Consider the following 12664-nt stretch of genomic DNA (forward strand, 5'->3'; position numbering starts at 1 on the left):
CAAAGGTCTCCCCATCTCTCGCTGTCAGGATGTGCTCACTAGTGCCCTACACTCCATCCGCTCCTTCCTATGCACCGCGAACAATGCCACCCCCCATGAAAGGATATTTTCTTTCCCGAGGAAATCTGAGTCGGGTACGACCATACCGGCATGGCTCATGGTTCCCGGTCCAGTCCTTTTTCGACACCATGTCCGATACTCTAAGAACGACCCCTTGGTTGACCGAGTGACTCTGTTCCATGCGAACCTGCATTATACTTACATTGAGTTAACACAGTCTCAGTAAGGGACCTAGCAGAAGCCGGATCAGACGCAGCAGTGCCTTTAATCCAACCTCCCCCTATTCCTTCTCCCCCAGGTCATGTGCTTGAACAGAGGGACCAGCACCACCCCACCAGCTCAGGCCAGACTGTTAACAATGGTGTGGGGGAATTGAGTGAAGCAGTGGCCGCACCCTACAGGCCTGCCGGTGACACAGCTCCGGCGACCCCAATCCCGGCACCACGGCGGTCACGCCGGATGGTCAGACCCTCTAACCAGTACAGCCCATAAATTCCATTCACCCTGGGGTCGGTTCTCAAAGAAGGGGTGAATGTGATAGTACAGATTCTATCACCAATGTGTATATGTACAGATGGTAGTGTAGGATTACTGTGATTGGCTGAGAGTGTAGCCACACCTACTGGTAGGTCTTAAAGGATTGCTCTTAGCCAGACCAGGTCATTCTGGACTGGTCGACTTACTTGTGATATACTCCAGTCTTTTAGTTAATAAAATCCTTGGTTTGGATCGACAAGTCTTTGGTTCTTTCGACGCGCATTACAATGGAAAGACGGTTACTGTTGAACAACCTGAATGCACATCTGAGAAGACATCAGCTGAGGCAAAAACTCAGATTCAAGGACTATCAATCAGGAGATCGTCAAGACACATGAATCCTCCTAAGAGACTCATTGAGTAAATTTAAAGACTGCTCTTATAGAATGAGGTAGTGCTATCTTATTCCCTCTTCAAGTTCTAGTATATGTAAATGTGAACAGACAGAACAAGTTTAAAAATGTTAACAATGTTGATAATAATGAAAATGTAAGTTATTGGTGTTAAAGTTAAAACTGTAGAGTTATATAAAGAAAACATGTTAGTTAAAAGTAAGCTACTTTTGTTTTAAGAAAGAAAGATGTGATGATATTGATCATGGTGCAACGCAACTAGCAATGTCTTAAGATTATTGTTCTTGTTTGATTAGACTTGACTGCCAGCAGGGGCTGACACAGAGCAGAATGCAAGATCTGTAATGGAGGCTTGCAGCCTCATGGCATGCCTCATGGTGCTGTTTACATCAACTTTAAAGTAAAGAACCTTTTCCTTCATGCATATGTCGTCTAAGGACATATGAAGAGTTCCTCATCTAGCCATCCAAGCTTTGCCACTGATTTCTGGCTGCATTTTGCCTTTGGATTTTGCATGTTGTTAAATGGTGATGCTGAATTTCTGCAGTACTTGTGTGGTGGTTTACTACTTTGGTCATGTGATTATACAACATCTAGGAAGAAAAGTAGCAGTGATGCAAGTTCCTTTTTTGAATTAATTGTGCTTGCATTAATTTTTAAGGACCTGTCATTCATAGATTTTAAGTTTTGTGGATAGGCAATGTTTGGGCAGTCCATTGCCATCTAATTACTTCATTCATGCATCACATTGTCAGCACTCAGACATCTCCAACTTATGAATCAGGGCAATGCAAGTGATGAAGGTAAGGAGTGGGCATCACTCAACCAAATCCATATTAATCTTGGAGACTGAGTTAGTGAATAGATAAAAATGGAGATCTGTAGGACTTTTTGAGATAAATTTCATCTAGCTGTACAAGGTAAATAAGGCCACTGTTTTACTTGGTGTTGCTCTGGACATTTCACTATCTGCATAGTGCCTTTTAACAAGCAAACAACTCCAAGGTGACTTTTCTTTCTTTATAAAATATTTTTAATGATCTTAACATATAAACCTGCATACAAAATTTAAGAAAAATGCATATGAAGTTATCTCATAATGATACAAGTACACAAAAAAAGGATGGAACTACATTAAACAGTTCCTTAATCCACACGTGAAACAGGTTATTAATCTGTAATAACAATGTTAAATTCATATTTACCAAATTACAAAATTGATGAAAAGAAAAAAAAGAAAAACAAACCTAAAAACTAAATCTAATCTATCCTCTCCCTCTAATCAATTTAACCTTGTAAAAGAAAAGGGAAATCGTGGATCAGATAGTGACCTCCATACATTGGACAGAGAATCTCTGGAACATTCACAATTCTTAAATCTTCCAATCATAACAGTATTCTATGAATGGGCTCCACATAACTTTACAAATTGAAACATTCTATCTATAATGTTGCGCCTAATTTTCTCCAAGCTTAAATAGGACATTACATCATATAACCACTGTGTATGAGTAGGTGAAGAGTTATCTTTCCATTTCAATAGCATTGCTCCAAGGTGATTTTTCGATCAACTGAAAAATGAAATTTCTTTTAAAGAAAACAAAGATTAAATTAAAAGAGAGAAGATGTTAAACTAATTTTAGGTTTAAGCAGCAGTGGAACTGAGAATGAATTTAGGATCACTGAGGAAAAATGAGTGTTATCTATTTGAATTCTAATCAACTTCTTTGGGCTTAATATTTGTGCAAAATAACAATTCAATTACAAATAACAATTTTTAAAAAGTTGTATGTTCAAACCGAGAGAAAAATAAATCTCACAATAAATACTGTTGCATAAGCTCTGCATGTTTGAGCTATTGAGTAGAAGTACTGATGAACTAAACAGACCAGCTACTGGAAAATAAATTGTAATGTCTTTTGCAATCATTGCGAAGCATAATCTCTGTATGTCATTTAACTCTCTTCATCTTAATGTGTTTATGTTATTTAGCAATATAGATCTGAGTAACACTGTGTAGACAATAGACAATAGGAGCTGGAGTAGGCCATTTGGCCCGTCGGGCCAGCACCGCCATTATAGATCATGGCTGATCATTACCATCAGTACCCCTTTCCAGCCTTATCCCCATAACCCTTAACTCCGTTACCCACAAGAGTCTTATCTAACTCTCTTTTGAACATAGTCAGCAAATCCGCCTCTACCACCCTCTGTGGCAGAGCATTCCATAGATTCACACTTCTCTGGGTAAAAAAATGCTTTCTCATCTCCGTCCTAAAGGGCCTACCCTGTATTCTTAAACTATGCCCTCTAGTCCTCGTCTCCCCCATCATCGGGAACAAGTAATCAGACTTCACCTTGTCTATCCCCCTGATGATTTTGTATACCTCAATCATGTCCTCCCTCATCCTTCTAAACTCCAATGGATACAAGTCCAGTTTTTCTAGCCTTGCTGCATATGACAACCCTGCCATCCCTGGAACTAACCTTGTAAATCTGCGCTGCACACCCTCTATAGCTAGTATGTCCTTCCTCAAGTTTGGAGACCAGAACTGGACGCAATACTCCAGGTGGGGTCTCACCAGGGCCCTGTATAACTGCAGAAGGGCGTCTCTGTTCCGATACTCCAATCCCCTCTTTATGAAAGCCAATATTCCATTTGCCTTCTTCACAGCTTTCTGAACCTGCATGCTAGCCTTCAGTGACCGGTGAACAAGTACACCCAGATCCATTTGCACTTCCCCACTCCCTAGCTTGTCTCCATTTAAATAATACTCAGCTTTCCTATTACTTCCCCCAAAATGAATAACCTCACATTTGTTCACATTGAAATTCATCTTCCATTTAGCCACCCACTCCTCCAGCCTGTCCAGGTCCCTCTGCATTTTCCTTACATCCTCCTCACACCCCTTGATACCCCATCTGTGTTATATGATCAAACAGAGTGATTGTAGAACTCACCAATCAGCACCAATATTCTTAGGCCAGGCAGGAAAAGCTGAATGTCTGCATTCAGGATTCTTAACAGAAATTGTGTTGGTGGATGATTTTTCTGATTACAGAACCAGGCTGAAGAATTAACATGCTGTTAAAATATTGAATGTTGCATTCATTATCTGTACTCTCCATCTTGATAATTACACTATTCCTCTCCTGCAAAAACATTTTGGATCATTCAGCAGGTCAGCGAAAAATAATTTAAATATTTTTCAAATATTTGAAAAATTAATCCCATGACATTACACATGTTGTCCAAAGTCTGGTTCTCAGTGTCTAATTTAATTGAAATTATGGACTATATAAATTTTGATTTATAGAGTCAAAATTTGGTGTTGTAATGGTTACGTACATGACAGCAGTGATAAAGATTAGCCAAAATGGTGTTATATTAAAATAATAATTGTAATTATTAATCAGTTATTATATATCACCTATTCTAATTTAACTCACTTATCTAAACTTAACTAAATTTATATACAATTATCTAACTTAAATTTTAACCTATGCTCGAATATAGTGGTGTGCGTGGAATACCACAAGCCACTGCAACTCAAGGTTCAATTCTGGGAAGGCAGTACCAAATGCAAAGTTCAGAAATCCAGTGATGATAATGTGGGCTAGAGATTGATGGCTTTAGACGGTTGAGGCATGCAGGCATTAGATGAGTGGTGAGACACACAAGCTTTATACGGTAGGAGCAGTTCATGAAGTGGGTGAAAGAGACTGATGTGACAGAAAGTTGATGACCTCATGAACCCTTGCTGAGGTAAATGTCCTTTCTAGACGAATGCCTTCAGCATTTTGAACCATTTTCACGGGTCAGTCAAGTAGAATGCAGTATTTCTTCTGCAACTTTAAAACCCCTTTCGTGGGTCAGTCCAATGATCTCTCATTCCTCTGTAAACAAAAGGAGGAAATCTGAGAATTCTGTTTATAACCACACAATGAGACCAAGTGGGTTTCTCAATACCACAAAGGAGGTTGAAGAGATGTTTCTCTTGTGCTGCCTTCTTAAAATGGCCTCTCAAACTGAATATGCACTGCCTTTTCAGTACACTGGTCACATGGTCTCTGCCCCTGCTTCTCCAGGGCTGCTCCCCCTTCACTCAGCAAAACGAATCAACTTTTTGGAACATGCTGTCTTCGAAGCCTGCTGCTAGTTCACAGTCACTTTCCAAAACCTGCAGGCTTTTGCTAAATCTGGTCTCTTAAAAGGGGCTGCCCCACAAAAATAAAGTGAACTGAAAAATCAGGGGAACGTCACAGTAATCGTCATTAGATCTAAAGTTGATGACAACATAAATGGCTCACTGAAGGCTTTCTCTTTAACTGTAATTATCTGTGGATGTGAGTGTAGGTTTGTATAATTTGTTCAGACAGGGTATGATGTGCTATATTTTTAATACTGCAGATTTCTTAGTTTATTCTGCTAAGATGTAAACTTGAATTTAATTTAATCCTTGAACCATTGCATTCTGAAACACAATTAATACAGATGATACTACAACTGCTTGGAGTGCAAGTCTTATTCACCCAGGAAATTGGAAATGGGGCCCTAGAATTGCTTTTCTTTTACCATTTCAATCATCTATTTAATAATATGGTAAGGCTAAGGAGCCTATGTTGTTAGAGGCATTAACCAAAATTACCTGTGACAGGAGAGGGAAGGTGAAGGCCTCTGGAACTGGAACAATGACTGCGACCTTTGGTGTAGGTGTTCGTTTGAAGGCCAGTGTCCCAGAGGGGTTATCGACCCGCCTGGAGTCATTATAAGGACAGGAGCACTTGCAACAGGTTGTAGAGTCTCCTTATTCTCTGGAACAGTACATGATTCAATTTTTTTTTTAAATTGCATCTTTTGCATGGAACAAAGAGCCTGGCCATTCTGTCAGGGACATGCCTTCACAGCAGGCAGTATAGACGCAGAATGCTGCGTGCAGATTCTCGAATGCCATCTTGTATCAGACCCTGCAAGGCGCGGCCAGTTTAGCGAATGCTTCTCTCCCAGCCTTTTTTACTAGCACCCCCTGTCATCCCTTCAACTCGGTGGGAATATACCAGCTCTCTCCCGGTTTTATACAATGCTCTCTGCTACCAGCCTGTATTTGAAAAAAACCCACTTGTATTTTCGCAAAGGACTGGGGGCTTGTCCCCATACACAGATGGATCCCAGTTGTACTCAGTTCCATCAGGGCGTGGTATCAGATGAGTTGCTGGTGCCCGTGGGCCTTCAGTTATAGGTACATTGGGCCTTTTCAATCCTCTTGTTCCCACCATGCTGTCACCTGTGTGGACCATAGTCGGTGTGGCTTTATCTGCAGGGAGACCCCCTCCATTCCGCAGTGCGGCTCTTCCTGGCCGTACCTGCTCTGCTTTCGGAGGGGGGCCACCACAGGGGGACCTGAAGTACTCTGCCTCTGCCACTGGGAGGGCCAAGGTCTACTCCCCTTGCTGGGGTGGGCCTAATGGCCAACACTGCCGCCGGGGGGGACCCAATGTCTACTGCTGCTGTTGCCTTCACTGCCACCGCCAGGAGGGGTCTGATGTCTGTTGCTGCTGCTGCCGGGGACGGGTCAAGGTTTACTGCCGCCGCTGGGGGGATCCGATGTCTGCCATTGCTGCTGCTGGTGGGGGGGGGGGCCTTGATGTCTGTTTTTGCTGCCGCCGGGGGGGGGGGGGGGGTGCTGAGATTTGCTGTCACCGTGACCATTTCTGCCACCGCCACCAGGAAGGGACTGAGGTCCGTAAATTGTGGCTTGTTTACTGTGAGGGATGGTCGAAGGCCTCTGAACACCATCATCACACTCCTAAACTGACTCTGGAAGTTGAGGCCTAGGAGGATTGGCACGCAGAGCTGGGGCATGTCCAATCAGAAGAAGTTATTGTAACGTACCACCCCCACAATCAAAGACACCACACAATACCCACTAATGTCTGCTCTATGGTTTTTCGCTGCCAATGAGATGGAGCCGTTCTTTGGCCAGACAGGGAGCGAGAGTCTGCAGAGCACATCCAGATGGATGAAGCTCTCCATACTGCCACTATCGAAGACAGAGTTCATCCTATGTCCATGCACCTCGACCTGCATCATGGAGTGGGCGATCGGATGAGGGCTGGCCTGGTTCAGTGTAATTGATGCCAGGATCAGCTCGTCATCTTTGTCATCGATGGGGTGGCCCAATGCACAAGATAGTAGCTTCTATGTTGACCACACGGTCATGGCTGCTGAGGTCGAGGTGAAGTGACGTCAGCAAAGCGGGCTGCGGTTGTGCAGTGCATATCGAGGACAAGTGCGGCAGCAAGTAAGATGGCGCTCCTTTCACTGTGCACATGGGGGGGGGTTGGCACCGGAAATGTGGACTCATTGTTTACACACGCCATGCTGCCTCATGGTGATACCCACAGATAATGTGTAATACCCCTCATGGGGCAGCATCATCGCGGGTGTTTCATCTGTCCGCAGAAGTAACACTTCTGGAGTTCGATCGCTACCGCCACCATGGTTGGGTCAGCCGTTCCCGAGGTCATCTCTCAACATGGCGGCATTTTTGGCACGCACATGGAGGGCCTGCTTTTTCCCGTGCTTGATTCTGCGTGGTGCTGTGCCAAGCCTAGAGTCTTTACCATCAGTATGGCTCACTTTAGTGGCAACTGGTCTTCCTCAAGTAGGCGCTGCCTTATATAGTCGGATCTCAACCCTGACACACAGGCATCCTGGACCAAGTCTTTGATGCACAGGAGCTGTGGAACTACCCCTACAGTCTCTCCCCAGTACAAGCAGGGCACGGATAAATTCTTCTGCTGACTCACCAGGCTGCTGATTTCTGGACGCCAGGAGGGAATGTGAGTACATGTCATTGACCATTGGTTTGTAGCGGGCCTGAAGCTCAGCCATCGCCTCAGCACAAGTAGCACTGCTCCGTTTGGCCTGGAAAGCCCTCTGGCTGATTCAAGCTTGCAGAACTCTAAGCTTCTTTTCATCAGAGTCGACCAGTTCTGCAGCAGGCTTGAGGAAGTTGCTGAAGCAACTGATCCACTGCTCGTACTGTTCAGACGCTCCTGGAGATTGTGGGTCCACTTCTAACTGATCGGGATACAGCAGCTTCTCCATTATTGGAGAAATAAATTTCTGTTTATTAAATTGTAGTGCACTACCAGTAATCACCGAGACAAGGCTGAGGGAATGATAGGCTTTAATATTCAGAAGAACCTTGCTGGCCTGGATCCAGATATAGGAATGGCAGGAAGGGAGAGGTGGCTCAACCTTTAAGGTTCAAGACCACAGGGGAGGAGTCATAGGGTATGAGTCATCAGTGGGCAGGCCAGCTCCATATATACAGTAATCAACAATAACTGCATACAATGGAGGAAACATAACACCACAGAGTGTGAGGTAGTAACAGTGCGGTGCCCTCTGCAGGGAACCTGGGATTGGAATATGGAGTAAATTGAAGATCTGTGTAAACACTGCAAAGTCTGAGAATGTGTATTTTCTCTTAAAGTTGCTGCAGTTTCAAGTGAGATTCTTCCATGATAATTGCAGTGGAGTCTTTTCCCTCAGATTAATTTACCATGGGTGAAAATAGACATTACAAAACCAATGACACCATTTTATGTGCGCCTGATGCTAGGAAAATGTCAGGTAGACTTGATTCAGGTTGTGAATGGAAGAGCCCTGTTTAAGATTTTGATTGAGGTAATTTAAATTGGAAATGATCCCCAATGTGATCTTTTCTGGAATTGAATTTTGTATGGTTAATTGGAGGCTCAGCCCAATGAGCTCCAATATTTAGGATAAGGGTGAGAATTTTAAAACAAAGTTGTTGCTTAAATGGTGGTCAGAGTAGGTTAGAATGCAAAGGGGTGAAAAGTGAACAGCACCTAATGAAAATACTCCCAAAAATGAGAAAGGCACCAATGCACAGTAGGTCAGACCTCAGCTGCGCAAGGTGTTTTATGCACTCTTGGACAAAGGTTAGATTTAATGGTGTTCATGGTTCTGAGAAGAGAGGTGTGTGGGAAATTGGCAGTGATCATTCTTTATGAATATCTGACCATTTTTAAATGACCTGCAGCTGCTAGGTGGACTTTGGAAACTTAAAAGGTGGAAAAGCTCATGCATTTGTAGCAAAGTCCGCTAGCTGAAAATTAAAATGAAAGCACAGATATCCAAATGTTGAACTTCCACATATTGAATCATTCACATTTTATCAGTCCCTTTATGGATTTTCAAATTCAATCTAACGACCTTCAGATGACCCAGCACAGTTAGTGCGATGCTGTTTTGGCGCTGTGATGTGCTCTCCCCTTGTCTGTGTGGGTTTCCTTCAGGTGCTCCTTACCCTTCAAAACATACTAGGGTTGTTGGCCAATTGGATGTAATTGGATGGCAGAGCCTCATGGGTGGGAAGGGCCTGTACCTTCCTGGATGTCTAAAAAAAAAATCCATGAATTGGCCAAGTTAAAACTAACTGCTTCTCATGCTCTCAAGGAACTCCACTCGAAAATCTCGAACACTTGGAATCGGAGCTTGATATTTCCAGAAACAACATGATGACAGACTTTTGTCAAAATAGGTGTTTTCTTGGTTTAATTTCCACCAGCAGAGACAATCTCGGAATCTCTACACGATTTAAAAGGTTTTCCATGAAACGGACTTCAAAACAATTAGACTGTGTTTCTTTCTAAAATGGCACTGCTGGATGCTGACAGTGAATCTATCATCTTGAAGGGCCAAATGGCCTACTCCTACACCTATTTTCTATGTTTCCATGTTTCTCTTCCATCCTTAATACACCTCAGACAAGTGTAAAATATCCTGGAAAGTGTAACTGTATGATCACCTTCATTGTGTGCACTGAGGGCTGCTTCTCACGCATTTTAACAAAGTGAAGTGGTTGATGTTTTCAGAACCTTGAGCTTGTTTTGAGAGATAGAAGAAAGTCTTCAGGAACTGTGAATGTAGCAAATACATAGAAATGCTGGAGGAACTCAGCAGGCCCTGCAGGGTCCATAGAAAGCAAACATATATAACCAAAGTTTCGGGCCTGAATAAAAATGTGGTGGGCAGGAGAAAAGGAGGGGCAGGGGGAGGAGCACAAGCCAACAGTCAAGAGGCCATAGGTGGACATGGATAGGAGACTGGGAGGGAGGTAGGTAGTGAACGTAGAGCTGGAGGCAGGGAGATATGGAAAGGGGGAGGGGAATAAAAGAGATGGGAGTTGGGGGATAACGGAAAATGGAGAAGTCGATGATAATGCCATCTAATTGGAAGGTACCCAAGTGGAATATAAGATACTTTTCCTCCAATTTATGGGTGGTCTCAGTTTGGTGGGCATGAGATCATGGATGGATATGTCGGCATGGAAATGGGGAAGGGAATTGAAGTGGGATGCCACTGGGAAATCCCCACAACTACAGTGGACAGATTTAAGGTGTTCAATGAAGTGATCTCTCAGTCTGCGACCAGTCTCCCTGAATCAGGAGGACACAGCGGGAGCACTGGATGCAGTAGATGACCATTGCAGATTTGCAAGTGAAATGTTGCTTCGCATTCAAGGGCAGATTAGGGTCCCAAGTAATGGTGAGGGAGGTGGGGTGGGTGCAAGTGTAGCATTTACTGCAGTCATAGGTGTAAGTACCGAGGAGGTGACTGGTGGGAAGGGATGAGTGGAGTCACGGAGGGAGTGGTCTCTGTGGAAAGCAGTGAGGGGAGGAGAGGGAAAGATGTGTGCGGTGGTGGGATCACATTGTAAGTGGTGGATATTGTGGAGGATGTGGAGACTGGTGGGGTGGTATGTAAGGACAAAGGAAATCCTGTCCTTGTTGTGTCCGTGAATGGAGAGGGCATATGTGTGGGAAATGGAGGATATGAGGGTGAGGGGTAGTAGTGTGTAAGGCACTTATTTTTGAAGGAGGATTTGTCAGATGATCTTGCATGGAAGACCTTGTCCTAGAAGCAGATGCACAGATACTGAAAAATTGCAAGAAAGGAATAGATTCTTTACAGGCAACAATGATATGAAGAGGTGTAGTCCAGATAACTGTGGGATTTGGTGTGTTTGTAGGAAATGATTGTCAAGAGTTTGTCTCTCAAATGGAGACAGAGATTAAGAAAGAGGAGAGTGTTGTTTTGAGTAGCATTTGTTAGTAATGTGACAATAGTTATTGGACTATTGAGTTGAATAGAAGTGAAATGTTTGGTTAACAATGAGAAGCTGGAGGGACTTGACAGGTCTAGCAATATTCCTGGAGAGAAAATGAAAGTCATTTATTTGGGATGGGTCCTGACCTGAAAAATTGATGGTCCATTTCTGGCCATAGATGCTTCCTGACCAGCATGGGCTTCCAAGCCCTTTACACCTCCAACCTCATGCAGGTGGTCTCGAAACCCTTCATATATTTCTAGACGAGAGACCTAACCAATCTTCTCCACCATCACCCTCTTCCACCTGGCAGAACTTGTTCTTACCCTCAACTACTTCTCCCTTGACTCATCCCACTTTCTCCAAATCAAAGGAGTTGCCATGGGTACCCTCATGGATCCCAGCTATGCCTGCTTGTTTATGGGCTTGGTGGAGCAATCCATACTGCAAGCCTACACTGACAAAGGCCCCTCAACTCTTCCTCTGCTACATTGATGGCTATATCGGGGCAGCCTCATGTACCAGTGATGAGCTCGTCAACTTACTGCAGCTGTACAGGGCCTTGGTGAGACCCCACCTGGAGTATTGTGTGCAGTTCTGGTGACCTTATCTAAGGAAGGATGTTCTTGCAATGGAGGGAGTGCAGAGGCGATTCACCAGGCTGATACCTGGAATGGCAGGAATGACTTATGAGGAAAGATTGCGCAAATTGGGATTGTACTCACTGGAGTTTAGAGGATTGAGAGGGGATCTCATAGAGACATATAAAATTCTGGCAGGACTGGACAGAATGGATGCAGATGGGATGTTTCCAATGATGGGAAAATCCAGAACCCGGGGCCATGGTTTGAGGATAATAGGCAAACCACTTAGGACCGAGATGAGGAGGAATTTCTTTACCCAGAGGGTGGTGAATCTGTGGAATTCATTGCCACAGAGGGCAGTAGAAGCAGGTTCATTAAATATATTTAAGAGGGAATTGGATATATTTCTTCAGTATAAGGGTATTAAAGGTTACGGAGAGAAGGCAGGGATGGGGTACTGAACTTTAAGATCAGCCATGATCTCGTTGAATGGCGGAGCAGGCTCGAAGGGTTGAATGACCTACTCCTGCTCCTATCTTCTATGTTTCTATGTTTCATTCACTTTGCTGCTAACTTTCACCCTAACCTCAAATTCACTTGGCCTATGCCAGGCGACACTCTCACCTTTCTTGATCTTGCTCTGACTCCATCTCGAGAAACAAACTTTCCAAGACATATTTACAAAGACACAACTGCCACAACTACACTTCTTCACACTCAGTCCCTGTGCAAGGATTCTATTCCTTTCTCTCAATTCCTCTGTCTCCATCATATCTGCTACCAAAATGAAGTCTTCCAATCCAGATCATCTGAAATATCCTTCTTCCAAAAAAGTGGCTTCCCCTCCAACCACTATCAACTCAGGCCTTACCCACATCTTCTCCTTTTCCAGATCATTGCCCTGGCCCCCTCTGCTCGTAGATGCAACAAACACAGGATTCCACTTGTCCTCACCTACCACGCATCCAGTTTCCACATCCATCAC

The sequence above is a fragment of the Narcine bancroftii genome, chromosome 3 (assembly GCF_036971445.1).
Source record: "Narcine bancroftii isolate sNarBan1 chromosome 3, sNarBan1.hap1, whole genome shotgun sequence".
NCBI classification, from domain to species: Eukaryota; Metazoa; Chordata; class Chondrichthyes; order Torpediniformes; family Narcinidae; genus Narcine; species Narcine bancroftii.